The sequence below is a fragment of the Ranitomeya variabilis genome, chromosome 8 (genome assembly GCF_051348905.1).
Source record: "Ranitomeya variabilis isolate aRanVar5 chromosome 8, aRanVar5.hap1, whole genome shotgun sequence".
NCBI classification, from domain to species: domain Eukaryota; kingdom Metazoa; phylum Chordata; class Amphibia; order Anura; family Dendrobatidae; genus Ranitomeya; species Ranitomeya variabilis.
Window position 1 is genome coordinate 85,167,377 of NC_135239.1, and position 14,035 is coordinate 85,181,411.

General features: G+C 41.2%; 1 long non-coding RNA gene across 1 annotated transcript in view; it reads right to left on the reverse strand.

The window, feature by feature from the left end:
• LOC143788618 (uncharacterized) overlaps positions 1–14,035 on the reverse strand; it is a 106,262-nt gene that overhangs the window by 36,596 nt on the left and 55,631 nt on the right. Inside the window, exon 2 of the long non-coding RNA XR_013218684.1 lies at positions 8,923–8,972. This is a non-coding gene — a long non-coding RNA (uncharacterized LOC143788618). The remainder of the gene's footprint in view (positions 1–8,922; positions 8,973–14,035) is intronic.

Below are 14,035 nucleotides of genomic sequence, written 5' to 3' on the forward strand. Positions count from 1 at the left end.
TAGATTGTAAGCTTGCGAGCAGGGCCCTTATTCCTTTTGGTATCTGTTGTTTATGTGATTATTGTTATTCTGTAATGTCTTTTATTGTCTTTACAAGCCCCTTCTAAAATGTAAACTGCTGCGGAATATGTTGGCACTATAGAATAAAATTATTATTATTATTGCCTTAGACCTTATCAGAGGCCTCTCATCCAGCCATATCAGACCTCTTGTTTTGCACTGAGGAGGGGCAAACAGCTCAAAAAACATGTCTGTAATTTGAGTGTCTGGTTTGGCTTCCTAATTCATGGGTCAAGACCAAAGGGTCGATATTGATTTCTAGGATTGCTACTTTCTATAAGTGGCACTACAGTTCCTGTCCTCTTCCTCTCTAAAGAGGCGATTAGCAAATAGCTGAACTAAGAATTACCATACATCCAGCTTTAGGCATTATTTTACAGGTATTGGAAAAAAATGCCAGCAATATCCTGTCACTGGGGGTCTGATTTGTGGCACCTACACCAATCAGCTACAGTTTAAGAAGTAGCAGCCGACTGAGGCATGACCACTATTTATTCTTAAAGGGGTGGTCCAAAATACACAATAATATTCATCTAAAATGCCTGTCTAATTAATGCCATAATCTAAACTATTTTCTAATCTACTCAAATTAAATATTTCCTTATCCTCCCTAACTGCACTTCCTTTGTGCTGAAGATCTGTTTAAGAATCCCTGAATGGGATACACACTTTCTCTCCCCAGCTCAGAGCAGCAGTAACGAGCTGGCAAGAAAACACACATTCAGTGCACGTTGTCAGAATACTGGGTGTGCAGATACGAGCCCCGCCCCCACACGTAACATTTTCTGGGGCAGCACTGGTCTCTGCACACCAGGTATTCTGACAGAGTGCACTGACAGTGCGCTCTGTTGCCGACTCATTAAAGCTGATCTGAATAGATGAGAGAGAGAGAGAGCGAACTGTCAATTCTTTGGTTGTTTTATATTAGAATATAATTAACATTATGGCATCAAATACTGTAGATAGAGATAAAGGATGAAAATTACTTTGTTTTTCGTACCACCTGTTTAAGGAGCAGCACTGTGCCATGTAAATGGCATTGGTGCACAACAACATCACTGTTGCATACTTGTAGCACTTTGAAGCTTAAAGGGAACCTGTCTGCAGAGGTTATGTCATTTGATAATTAATATCATGTTAAATAGTTTAACAATACCTTTCTGATAAGTTCTAGTAGTTCTCCAAGATGACTGAAAGCAAAGGTATATTACTGTTATGCATGGCTCTACAATGGTCTTCTGGGAGGTTCTGCAGTGGTGACTAGTCATGGATGTAATCACTTTCTCTGTTGTGATAATGTTCACGTGATTAATGGCCAACTTGGTGTGTAAGTTCAGCTTTAGCTGTGCCAAGCGGGCAACAAGTCAAGTAAGAGAGGGGCATGATTACACGTGAGCCTGTGATTGCAGCTGAACATAATCATCAATACAGCACCATCCAGCTGACGGTTGGAGAGTGGTGTCTACTGGTGTTATCGCTTTACTATCTCTACTCTAAGAAAGATGCCAATTTCAATACGACATAACAGAAAATGTAATTACAAGTCCTGTAAGACATTCACATTAGTTTAATAAGTAAAAATCTTCCAGTAAGTTCCAGTAATTCTTATTATTTTACACACTCTGTTTCAGCTTCCTTCTCATCCCAAGTGAAAAGCAGAAACTTACATTGAACAGATGAAACAAATATCAGATATGAACCTTACAGGAGATTCAATTTAGAGCAATTTGATTTTATTAAATACTAGCTGAAGAGTCCGGCGTTGCCCAGGCATAGTACTTAACTGTGGTTAGTTATAACAAATTATAATGATTATCCTACATCCCATAGTCCCATGCCCATATACCTATCATACATAACCTCCATCCCATAGTCCTGTGCCCATATACCCATCATACACATCCTCCATCTCATAGTCCCGTGACCAAATATACCCATCATACACATCCTTCATCTCATAGTCCCGTGCCCATATACCCATCATACACATCCTCCATCCCATAGTCCCGTGCACATATACCCATCATACACATCCTCCATCCCATAGTCCTGTGCCCATATACTCATCATACACATCCTCCATCCCACAGTCCCTTACCCACATACCCATCACACATCTTCCATCCCATAGTTCCGTGCCCATATACCTATTATGACATCATCTTTGACATTGCAACCAGTCTGACATCATTGTCGCCATGGCAACTTATCATGACATCGTCACCATGGCAACCATTATGACATCACCGTCACCATTGCAACCTATTATGACATCATCATCGCCATAGCAACCATTATGACATCATCTTCACCATGGCAACCTTTATGATATCATTGTTGCCATGGTAACCATTATGAAATCATCGTCGATATACACATACATACACACATACACTCGTTTTTATATTATAACATACTAGTCCCACAGTTAACCAGACTGTGGTCAAAGAAGTGCTACATAAAAATATAAAAATACCACATATCTTTATTACAAATATTAAAATACATACAAATACATAAATACACAGTAGACAAGGTGCCTCAAACAAACCAAAAGAAAATGAAGTCAACTGGAGCAAGACAATTTATCAATACACAGGGAATAATTTATATGAATATTGCACATGCTGTGGTGTAAAAAAAAAATGACCCTGCGGCTTCTGCCAATAGGCCATAAAGACAAATAGAGTCAATAGAATGCCAATATTCCTGTCATGTAATAGCAGGGCAAAACATATAGATTGGGCCAGACCTATCAAAAGTAGATGCATATGATTCAATGCAATCTTGCCAGTAACATAATGCGGCTAACACGAGACCTGGACCATAGATCTATCATAGCATAAACGCCCTCAATGTTTCATACCGTTATAGCCATAGAAACATTTAAATTCCAACCACCCTCTGCCATGTGCATATTACCTGGATCTGTGTCGTTCTCAAAAGTGCTCTGTCGAGTGGCAGGTTGTACCTCCTAGCCCCGACGCGCGTTTCGCGTATGTTTCTTCCTAGGGGTGTGTCTATACATACAATTTTTGCAGCCGAGTGGCCAATAAGATTTAGGGGGAGGGATAATAGGGCATGCGTCATCGGGTAGCCACCCACTCAGTTTGAAACCTGCTGGGAGCTATACACCCAAAAGTGCCAAGATATCATATTTGCTGGTACAAAGGATGGAATCGTGCTGGTGCGTATGTGCTATGAAAGAACAGAATCCCCAAAAGAAGTCATATACATTACTATAGGTCTAAAAATTACCAGACCGTCACAACCGCCCATGCAAGTAAAATCATACACAATGGCAGAGACGCTAGACTGACCCATCGGGCAGCGTTGGTCTGTAATGACCGCATGTATAAAGATTGTAAAAAACACTGTGTGTAGATTAAAACAATAAGCAAACAATCATATTAAGTTAGTGAGGGGAGGGGACAAATTAGCAGTCACACATTTGTAAGATATTTAGCTGTATAAATGAAGTTACATTATTAGCCATATCCTATCACCTTACATGAAAAAAACTCCATTAAGCGGAGCAGTGGTTACGTCCAACATCTAGGCTACCATGAGTCAGTAGTGGCGATTTTCCCAGCCTAAAGGTCTTTATAGCTTTATTTGTTATTATCATTCTGATGACACAGTGGTAGCCTAGATGTTGGATGTAACCACTGCTCCACTTAATGGAGGGAATCTGATCAATGGAGATTTGGGGAGGAAAAATTTATATTTGCCACCATCGGAATGAAGTCATAATTTTTATTTCCTATTTTCTATTTTTTATATCTTTACAGTGGAAAGACTTAAGGGATTTGCATTGCTAATAAATGTTTTAGTATTTTTTTTTTCACAATTGTGTATAATTTCACTATATTTGGATTACTGTTTTTACAGTTAACATATTCTGTACTTATCACTTGGGCATTTATGTGTTTACTAAAGAAATTAGCTATATTCACTATATACTCTCCATTTCATTTTTGTCTCTTCACTAATTATTAAACACTAATTTTCACCTCTATTGAGTTAAATATCTGTTAGTTTACGTCTGATGGACACATTGGAGGTTAGATCTAGTACTGAATGACAGTGGTGTCATACCTGCCCCCGGCCTGCGGGGGGGGGGGGGGGGTTATCACCCTCATTTCATCCTGGATCAATACATCCTCATGATGATTTTGTGTATCAGACATTCACGGTAATATTGGCACTCTGTTAAACTGACATTATTATTATTCACTGGTTGTTTGTAGTTACTTTGGGATTCTACCTCTCATGCAGGAAACAATATATCATTGTGCTGTATTTAAGATGAATTTATTGTAATTTTATCACGTTAAATTTTTATATTTTGGTGCTATATGTATTAAATATATCTTTATAGATGCATATTGTAGACGATTATTAGTTTCGTCTATGTGTAGGGTTTTTCATGTCAGGTGATGTGATATAGCTAATAATGTAACTTCATTTATATAGTTAAATATCTTACAAATGTGTGATTGCTAATTTGTCCCCCCAATTATCTTATTATGATTGTTTGTTTATTGTTTTAATCTACACACAGCATTTTTTACAATCTTGATACCTCCGGTCATTACAGACCAACGCTGCCCAGTGGGTCAGTCTAGCATCTCTGCCATTGTGTATGATTTTACTTGCATGGGCGGTTGTGACGTTCCGGTCATTTTTAGACCTATAGTAATGTATATGACTTCTTTTGGGGTCTCGATGGCGGTTCTGTTCTTTCATAGCACATATGCACCCGCACGATTCCATCCTTTGTACCGGCAAATATGATATCTTGGCACTTTTGGGCATATAGCTCCCAGCAAGCTTCACACTGAGTGAGTGGCTACCTGATGATGCATGCCCTATTATCCCGCCCCCTAAATAATAGTGGCCACTCGTTTGCATAAATTGTATGATGCTCACCGTATAGACACACCCCCAGGAAGAAGCATACGCAGAACGCGCATTGGGGCTAGGAAGTACAGCGCGCCACTGGGCAGAGCACTTTTCAGAGGGACACAGATCCAGGTAATATGCACATGGCGGAGGGTGGTTGGAATTTAAATGTTTCTAAGGCTATAACGGTATGAAACATTGAGGGCGTTTATGCTATGATAGATCTATGGTCCAGGTCTCGTGTTAGCCGCATTATATTACTGGCAAGATTGCATTGAATCATATGCATCTACTTTTGATAGGTCTGGCCCAATCTATATGTTTTGCCCAGCTATTACATAACAGGAATATTAATAATAATAATAATAATTATTATTATTATTATTATTTTTATTTATATAGCGCCAACATATTCCGCAGCACTTTACAATTAAGCGGGGACATGTACAAACAATAAATTCAGTACGAGTTAAGACAATTTAAACAGTGACATTAGGAGTGAGGTCCCTGCTCGCAAGCTTACAATCTACAAGGAAATGGGGGGACACAATAGGTGAAAAGTGCTTGTTATTTCAGGTCTGGCAATGATAATAAATAGGGATTTTCATACAAAGCTGCATGATCCGGTCATCAGCCCGTGTGTTTAAGTGCAATAGTCAAGTATCAAGTGCAGTTATCATGTGCATGGAGGGTGTGGAGACAGATGAATAGTAGGGTGCAGATTTAGAATAATATTTGGAAGGAGGGAATAGGGCAAAGTTAGTTTACTGAGTAGTTGATGTGGTAGGCTTGTTTGAAGAGATGGGTTTTTAAAGCGCGCTTGAATAGGTCGGGGCTAGGTATCAGTCTGATCGTCTGGGGAAGTGCATTCCAGAGAGCTGGCGCAGCACGAGAGAAGTCTTGGAGACGGAGGTGTGAGGTTAGGATTACGGGGGATGTTAGTCTTAGGTCATTTGTAGAACGGAGGGCACGTGTAGGGCGATAGACAGAGATGAGAGAGGAGATATAAGGCGGTGCAGAACTGTGGAGAGCTTTGTGGGTGAGAGAGATGAGTTTATACTGGACCCTGTAGTAAATGGGTAGCCAGTGTAATCACTGGCACAAGATGGAGGCATCGGTGAAGCGGCTGGACAGAAATATGACTCTGGCTGCAGCATTCAAGATGGATTGGAGAGGAGAACGTTTGGTAAGAGGGAGACCGATTAGAAGAGAGTTGCAGTAGTCCAGACGAGAATGAATAAGAGCAACAGTAAGAGTCTTAGCAGTTTCAATGGTGAGAAAAGGTCGGATTCAGGAGATGTTTTTAAGATGCAGGTGACAAGAGCAAGTGAGTGATCGGATATAGGGAGTAAAGGAAAGTTCGGAGTTGAATATGACCCCAAGACAGCGGGCATGCTGCTTGGGAGTTATGGTTGAACCCTCCAGGGTAATTTTGATGTTGGGTAGAGTGAGGTTAGTAGAAGGGAGAAACACAAGAAGTTCCGTTTTGGAGAGATTTGGTTTCAGGTAGAGGGAGGACATGATGTTAGAGACAGCAGACAGACAATCCTTGGTATTTTGAATTAGGGTAGGGGTGATGTCGGGGGAAGAAGTGTATAATTGGGTGTCATCAGCATAGAGATGATACTGGAACCCAAATCTGCTGATTGTTTGTCCAATAGGGGCCGTGTAAAGAGAGAAGAGGAGGGGGCCTAGGACTGAGCCTTGCGGAGCCCCGATAGTAAGGGTATGAGGAGAGGAAGAGGAGCCGGCAAAATATATAGTGAAGGAGCGGTCAGAGAGGTAGGAGGAGAACCAGGAGAGGGCTGTGTCCTTGAGGCCTATGGAGCGGAGCATAGTGAGAAGGAATTGGTGATCCACAGTGTCGAATGCGGCAGATAGATCCAGAGAATCAGCAGAGAGCAATGACCTTTGGATTTGGCTGTTATTAGATCACTAGATTGTGGCCCGATTCTAATGCATCGGGTATTCTAGAATATGCATGTCCCCGTAGTATATGGACAATGATGATTCCAGAATTCGCGGCAGACTGTGCCCGTCGCTGATTGGTCGAGGCAACCTTTATGACATCATCTTCGCCATGGCAATCATTATGACATCTACGTCGATACTGTGCCCGTCGCTGATTGGTCGAGGCGAATTCGCGGCAGACTGTGCCCGTCGCTGATTGGTCGAGGCAACCTTTATGACATCATCATCGCCATGCTGTGCCCGTCGCTGATTGGTCGAGGCCGCTAGGCCTCGACCAATCAGAGATGCGGGATTTCCAGGACAGACAGACAGACAGACAGAAAAACCCTTAGACAATTATATATATAGATTAGAGACTTTAGTGAGGGCAGTTTCAGTGGAGTGTAAAGAGCGGAAACCAGATTGTAAGGGGTCAAGAAGAGAGTTATCCGAGAGATAACGGATTAGACGGGAGTGGACCAAGCGTTCCAGGAGTTTAGAGATGAAGGAAAGGTTAGAGACAGGTCTGTAGTTAGCAGTGCAGTTCTGGTCCAGGGATGGCTTTTTAAGTAAAGGGGTTATGATGGCATGTTTAAATGAGGAGGGAAAGATACCTGAAGAAAGAGAGAGGTTAAATATTTTAGTCAGGTGTGTGGTGACCAGTGACCACTGGTGAGAGAGACTGCAGGATATGTGAAGGAATGGGGTCACTGTTGCAGGTTGTAGGCCAAGCAGAAGCGAGGAGCTTGGAGACTTCTTCTTCTGAAACAGGCTCAAAGATGTCTAGTGAGCTTGAGGTGCGGCAGGAAAGGGGATCCAGGCACTGAGGAGATTGCGCTGAGATATCCTGATGGATGAGGTTGATTTTTTCTAAGAAATAAGTGGCCAGATCCTCACCGCTGAGGTTGGTGATGGGGGCCTGTACTTTAGGTTTCAGGAGGGAGTTTAAGGTTTCAAAAAGTCGGTTTGGGTTTTTGGATAGTGAGGTGATGAGGGTGGTGAAGTAGGATTGTTTGGCCAGATAAAGGGCAGAGTTATAGGTTTTGAGCGTGAATATTGACATTCTATTGACTCTATCTGTCTTTATGGCCTATTGGCAGAAGCCTCACTTTCATTTTTCCAACACCACAGCATGTGCAATATTCATATAAATTATTCCCTTTGTATTGATAAATTGTCTTGCTCCAGTTGACCTAATTTCCTTTTGCTTTGTTTGAGGCACCTTGTCTACACCTTGTGTTTTTATGTATTTGTACGTATTTTAATATTTGTAATAAAGATATATAGTATTTTAATATTTTTATGTAGCACTTCTTTGACCACAGTCTGATTAACTGTGGGACTAGTATGTTGTAGCATTATGTGAAGTGTTGCCCACTCCCTTGTGGGGAATATGGGCCTGGGTATTATGCTTACTCGTTTTCATATGTATAGATGTAGAAATCCATAATAGTCCATGGGAATAAGTAAGAGCAGTGAGACAATGGAGTGAGAGAATGGAGAGAGACAATGCAGGAGGTTATCATTGTGAGGTCACTAAAAGTTCAAAAGGGGCCTGGAAACCCTGGAAGCCTTGTTACTTAGGCTGCTTTCACACTAGCATCGGTAAGGGTACGTCGCGCTGCGTCGCTAATAAAAGTCTATGGAGAAAAAACGCATCCTGCGGGCAACTTTGCAGGACGAGTTTTTTCTCCACAACGACGCATTGCGACGTGCAGTGCACGACGCTAGTGTGAAAGAGGCCTTACTGTTACTAGATTGCTGGATAGGGGAATACACAAATTTATTCTCATTCCTTATCTTTTAGTTGGTAAGGTTTTTTTTCCGAAAATGAAGAAATTTGATTTTTGCCTCATGCCTCAAGTTTTTCTTTGCCTTATTCTGGATCGACAAAGTAGGCCGGACTGGATGGACCTAAGCCTTTCTTCATCTTTACAAACTATCATACTAATTTATTGTTTCCAGCTCTAAATAAAATGTGAAATACAGAAAGTGTATAGTGCTCACCTCAAGTAATCTGCCATTGATTGTATTTCAAGTGATTACCAGAATTTTACCTAGAAAGAGAAACATATTAGTCAGTCAAGCATTTGTAACACAGGATGGATATTTGTTTTAGACTTTGTGTTTAAAAGCTCAACTCAAGTTAATTACAAATGTCAAGATTAATTCTAAAGGCTGAGTCACACATAACGATATCGTTAACGATATCATTGCAACGTCACGCTTTTGGTGACTTAAGCAACGATCCCGCTAACGATCTCGCTATGTGTGACAGCGACCAATGATCAGGCCCCTGCTGGGAGATCGTTGGTCGATGGGAATGATCAGGACCTTTTTTTGGTCGCTGCTCACCCGCTGTCACACAACCACAGGGTTGACTGTGTCAGCGCCGGCCGTAAAGCAGAGCACAGCGGTGACATCACCGCTGTGCTCTGCTTTATGGCCGGCTCTGACACATTCAGTGCAGGGAAGCTCTTGGCAGCAGCACATGCATTACCAGCGCTCCTGCCGAAAGCAGTTTTAACCCTGTGGACGCCAGGGGACTTGACAGACATCAGAATGTGAGTATGTACTGGTTTTTTTTTAACTTTTACAATGGTAACCAGGGTAAATATCGGGTTACTAAGCGCGGCCCTGCACTTAGTAACCCGATGTTTACCCTTGTTACCTGGGTGCTGCAGGGGGACTCCGGCATCGTTGAAGACAGTTTCAACGATGCCGAAGTCGTTCCCCTGATCGTTGGTCGCTGGAGAGAGCTGTCTGTGTGACAGCTCCCCAGCGACCACACAACGACTTACCAACGATCACGGCCAGGTCGTATCGCTGGTCGTGATCGTTGGTAAGTCATTTAGTGTAACGGTACCTTAAGGCTCTGTTCACATCTGCTTCTGTCCTTGTCCAGGATAATGTGTTTAGTTTGTATATAACCATAAAACTCAGCATACAAGGAAAATTAACATGTTGCAGATTTCAAAAATTCACTGGTTAAATTTTGCTTAATATAAAAAAGCAGTGGGCATGAGATTTGTATAACTCTCATCCACTTTGCTGGAACTACAAGCATTTTTGACACAGCAAATATACGCAGTGTAAAAAACTCACCAAAACCTCATTGAGGGAACCTGCCCTAAAAATGTCTGTCAGTAGTGAGTCTGTTGTTACACTTTAATATATGAGAAAATGTGTTTAATTAGTTGACGCTGATGTGAGGTGTAAAATATATTCAGCTCTTATCAAGCTGTGATGGAAGACCCGTAATGATGACTGTGACCAACTCTAATTTTAGGACAACGTTAACTGATGACTGATGCGGACATAATTGTAAAATGACAATTCACTCTTAAAGGATTAATTATCATTGCGAATAAAGTTTATCTACTGTTTGAAGGTATCCTGCATTAATTATTAAGCCATTACAGCATTAAACCACTCATTTTATCAGGAAGAGGCAAAACCTAAGATAGAAACAAAATGAACATATGCCTTACTATAAGTGAGTGTAGCGTAATAGTGCTTGGTAACAACATAGGGTACATAGTAAACACCGCTATTAATTTAAAAAAGTGTAAAAGCCATCCCACCAGCACCAAGGTGTTCCCAGTCAGTAAAGTCCTAACTTCCAGTTTTAAAACATTACAATGTGTCAAAGTGACATTAATGTGAATGAGGGCCAAGCAGGAATGAGGCCCAATTATGGACACCCAGCAATGGGAAGCTAAATGTCCAGCTCAAAAAACACCATTGTGTGCACTAAATGCAAGAACCTAAAGCAAAACTGAAAGAAGTAAACTAGAGTATTAGTTGGTATACATGCAAGGTGTAGATGCATGTTCACACTGGCCATTAAAGAGACAAAACCAAAGAAAGCTATGGGTCCATGATCTAGGTATTACATTTATAGAACTTCCCATTCTCATATTCAAGATCCTATGAGAATATGTAATAGGTGTAATAGTAATAATATTAACAAAAACCTACAATTAGAAATGTAGTATAGCTCTTCTGATTCGCTATGTCGCTTACCCCATGTGCAGGGCAATGCAGTAGCTTAGATATCCATGATTACGATCACTAACAAATATTTAACTAACTGTCACTGTATGACTGGGTGTTACCAATGATACCTAAGCTTCCATAGTGCCCTGCACATGGTGTAAGTGACACAGCAAATCAGAAGAACTACAATACATTGCTAATTTGAGGTGTTCCCTAATATTATTATTACACCTACTACATATCGGGGTGGGATCTTGGGAGGTTGGAATACCCTTTAATCTCTGACAGTGGCATTTAAGGAGTGCAGTTTGGGGGCGCATCGTTCCACATGGCTATTAGACCCTCTGTGGTACAATAGGGGGAGTTGATAGATTGCCATGGTAACCAGGGGCCTGCTGAAGTCTCATATGCCTGCCAGTATGGTGCGGCTTGTATACCCAGACATTGGCTGGACTTCAAAGGTGACTGTGATTCTTGCTATACACAGTAATACTGAAGTATTGCTGTATGAGAAATCAGACGAACTGTATAAGCGAGCAGCTGAAGTTCCTTAACCCCTTCCCAACATGTGCTGTATATGTGCTGCGGGAGCTGCATTCTCACAAACTGCCATACATATACTGCTTCACAGTCAAATGGGCACACATTGAGTGCCACAGTGATAAAGCACTGGTGTCAGCTCTGTATGAGAACTAACACCCTGCAGCAATGCCAACAATCAGTGCTAGCACCAATTGTGGGCGTTTAACCTCTCTGATGCCGCTGTCAAGAGTGACACCGACCTAGATGGACATCGCAGAGGGAGGGAGCTCCCTCTCTGCTCTCATTGTACAATGCGATTGCTTTGTGTCAATAGTCTACATGGTGAACCAAGGTCGAAAGATGGCTGTGGGGTCACCCAATATGGTGGTCTGTAAGCTTGTGCTCAGAGTAGAAGCTGACACTGCTCCTTCCTGCCTGTAATGCACAGATCTAATTCTCTGCAGTGCAAGAGCAGGGAAAGTTAATTTCCCAAAGTTATTAAAATTTGTAAAAAAAATATTGTAAAATACATACAAAAAATCCACAAAAATGAAAAAAATATTAATTCAATAATAAATAAATCGATGTAAAAACAAAAATTAACAAAGAAAAGTACACATATTTGGTATCGTTGCATTTGGAATGATCCGACCTATAAAACTATCCCATAAAAAATAGATACAAAACAAGGCAAAAAACTATGCTTTGTCATCATACCCCCTGATCAAACAGTGGAATAAAATGTGAAGAAAAAGACAAATGTAAATACAAATGGTATCACTGAAAATGTCATCTTGTTCTGCAAAAAACAGGCTACCATAGAGCTCTGTCAGTGGAAAATTAAAGAAACTATAGCTCTCAGAGTTAAGCAGTGCAAAAATAATTATTTTTTTCTATAAAAGTTTTTATTGTGTAAAAGCGCCAAAACCTAAAAAAATGTAAATGTGGTATCCCTGTAATCATACTGACCAGAAGAATAAAGTTGCCTTATCAATTTTAAACATATGGGACAGCATAAAAAAACAATTCCTGAATTGCTGGTGTTTGTTCATTTTGCCTTCCAAAAATCAGAATACACTGTGTTCCAAATTATTATGCACAAAGAGTTTCAGAGTGATAAGGTTAGAATTTTTTTGTTTGTCATTTAAACTCATTGATGGTGATGTGTGTCAGGGCTCTTTATATCACTGAAAGCAATTGCAGATACCTGTGAAAATTAGTTTGGCAGGTGTGTACAAATAAAGGCAAGACTACTTAAGAAGGCTGTTCCACATTATTAGGCAGCCTACATTTTTTGCCAAAATGGGAAAGAAAATGATGTGTCGGCTGCTGAGAAGCAACAAATTGTGGAGTATTTAGGTCAAGGCATGACTACAATCAACATTGCCAAGACACTTCATCGTGATCATCGCACAATCAGGAAGTATGTAGCTGATTCCCAGCACACACGTGTGCGTGCTGATAAGGGAAAATTGAGGACTCTTTCCAACAGTCAATTGCGTAAGGTTAAGGCTGGTTTCACACTCGCATTTTGATCTGCAGCGTTTTAAAAAAAAACGCATGTGGTGAAAAAACGCATGTAAACGCGTGCAAACGCTGCGTTTTTTAGACGCATGCGTTTTTGCATGCAGAAAAAAAACGCGGCGTTTTGATGCATTTACATGCGTTTTTCCCTGCATTTGCGTTTTTGAAACGCATGCTGAGAAGTGTGTGACAGCTGCCAATCATCAAAATCAACTAGAAAACCCACTATAAACAGAAATAGTTAGGGTTAGGGTTAGGGTTAGGATCCCTAGTAACCCTAGGGATCCTAACCCTAACCCTAACCCTAGGGATCCTAACCCTAACCCTAAGGGTTAGGATCCTAACCCTAAGGGTTAGGGTTAGGATCCCTAGGGTTAGGGTAAGGGTTAGGATCCCTAGGGTTACTAGGGATCCTAACCTTAGGGTTAGGGTTAGGTTTACGTTTAGGGTTAGGGTTTTCTTGTTTTTTCTTGTGTTTTCTTGTGTTTTTCCATAGAAACGCATGTGCTTAAAAACGCATGTGTTTACATAGACAGCAATACATTTTTTTGCCGCGAATAAACGCATGCATTTTTTTGCGGCAAAAAAACGCCGCTAGAAATTACTACAGGTTGCATTTCTGCAAACAAACGCATGCATAAAAAACCGCAGGCGTTGCCAAAAACGTGTCAAAACACATGCAAAAAAACGCATGCGTTCTTAATGTTAAGTATAGAAAAAAAACGCATGCGTTTTTTAGCGCTAAAACACAGCGGCCAAAAACGCAAGTGTGAAACCAGCCTAAAAGAGCAGCTGGAAAAATGCCTTGTCATAGCAGCAGACAAGTTTTTGAAGCTGCTGGTGCCTCCAACATCCCCAGAACAACAAGATGCAGGGTCCTTCAGAGGTTTGCAGCTGTGCGTAAGCCATCCTGTCGACCACCTCTATCCACTGCACAATAGCAGAAACGGCTCCAGTGGGCCAAACGATATATGAAGACTGACTTCCAAACTGTTTTGTTCACCGATGAGTGCCTAGCAACGCTCAATGGTCCAGATGGATGGAGTGGAGGATGGCTGGTTGATGGACACCCCAT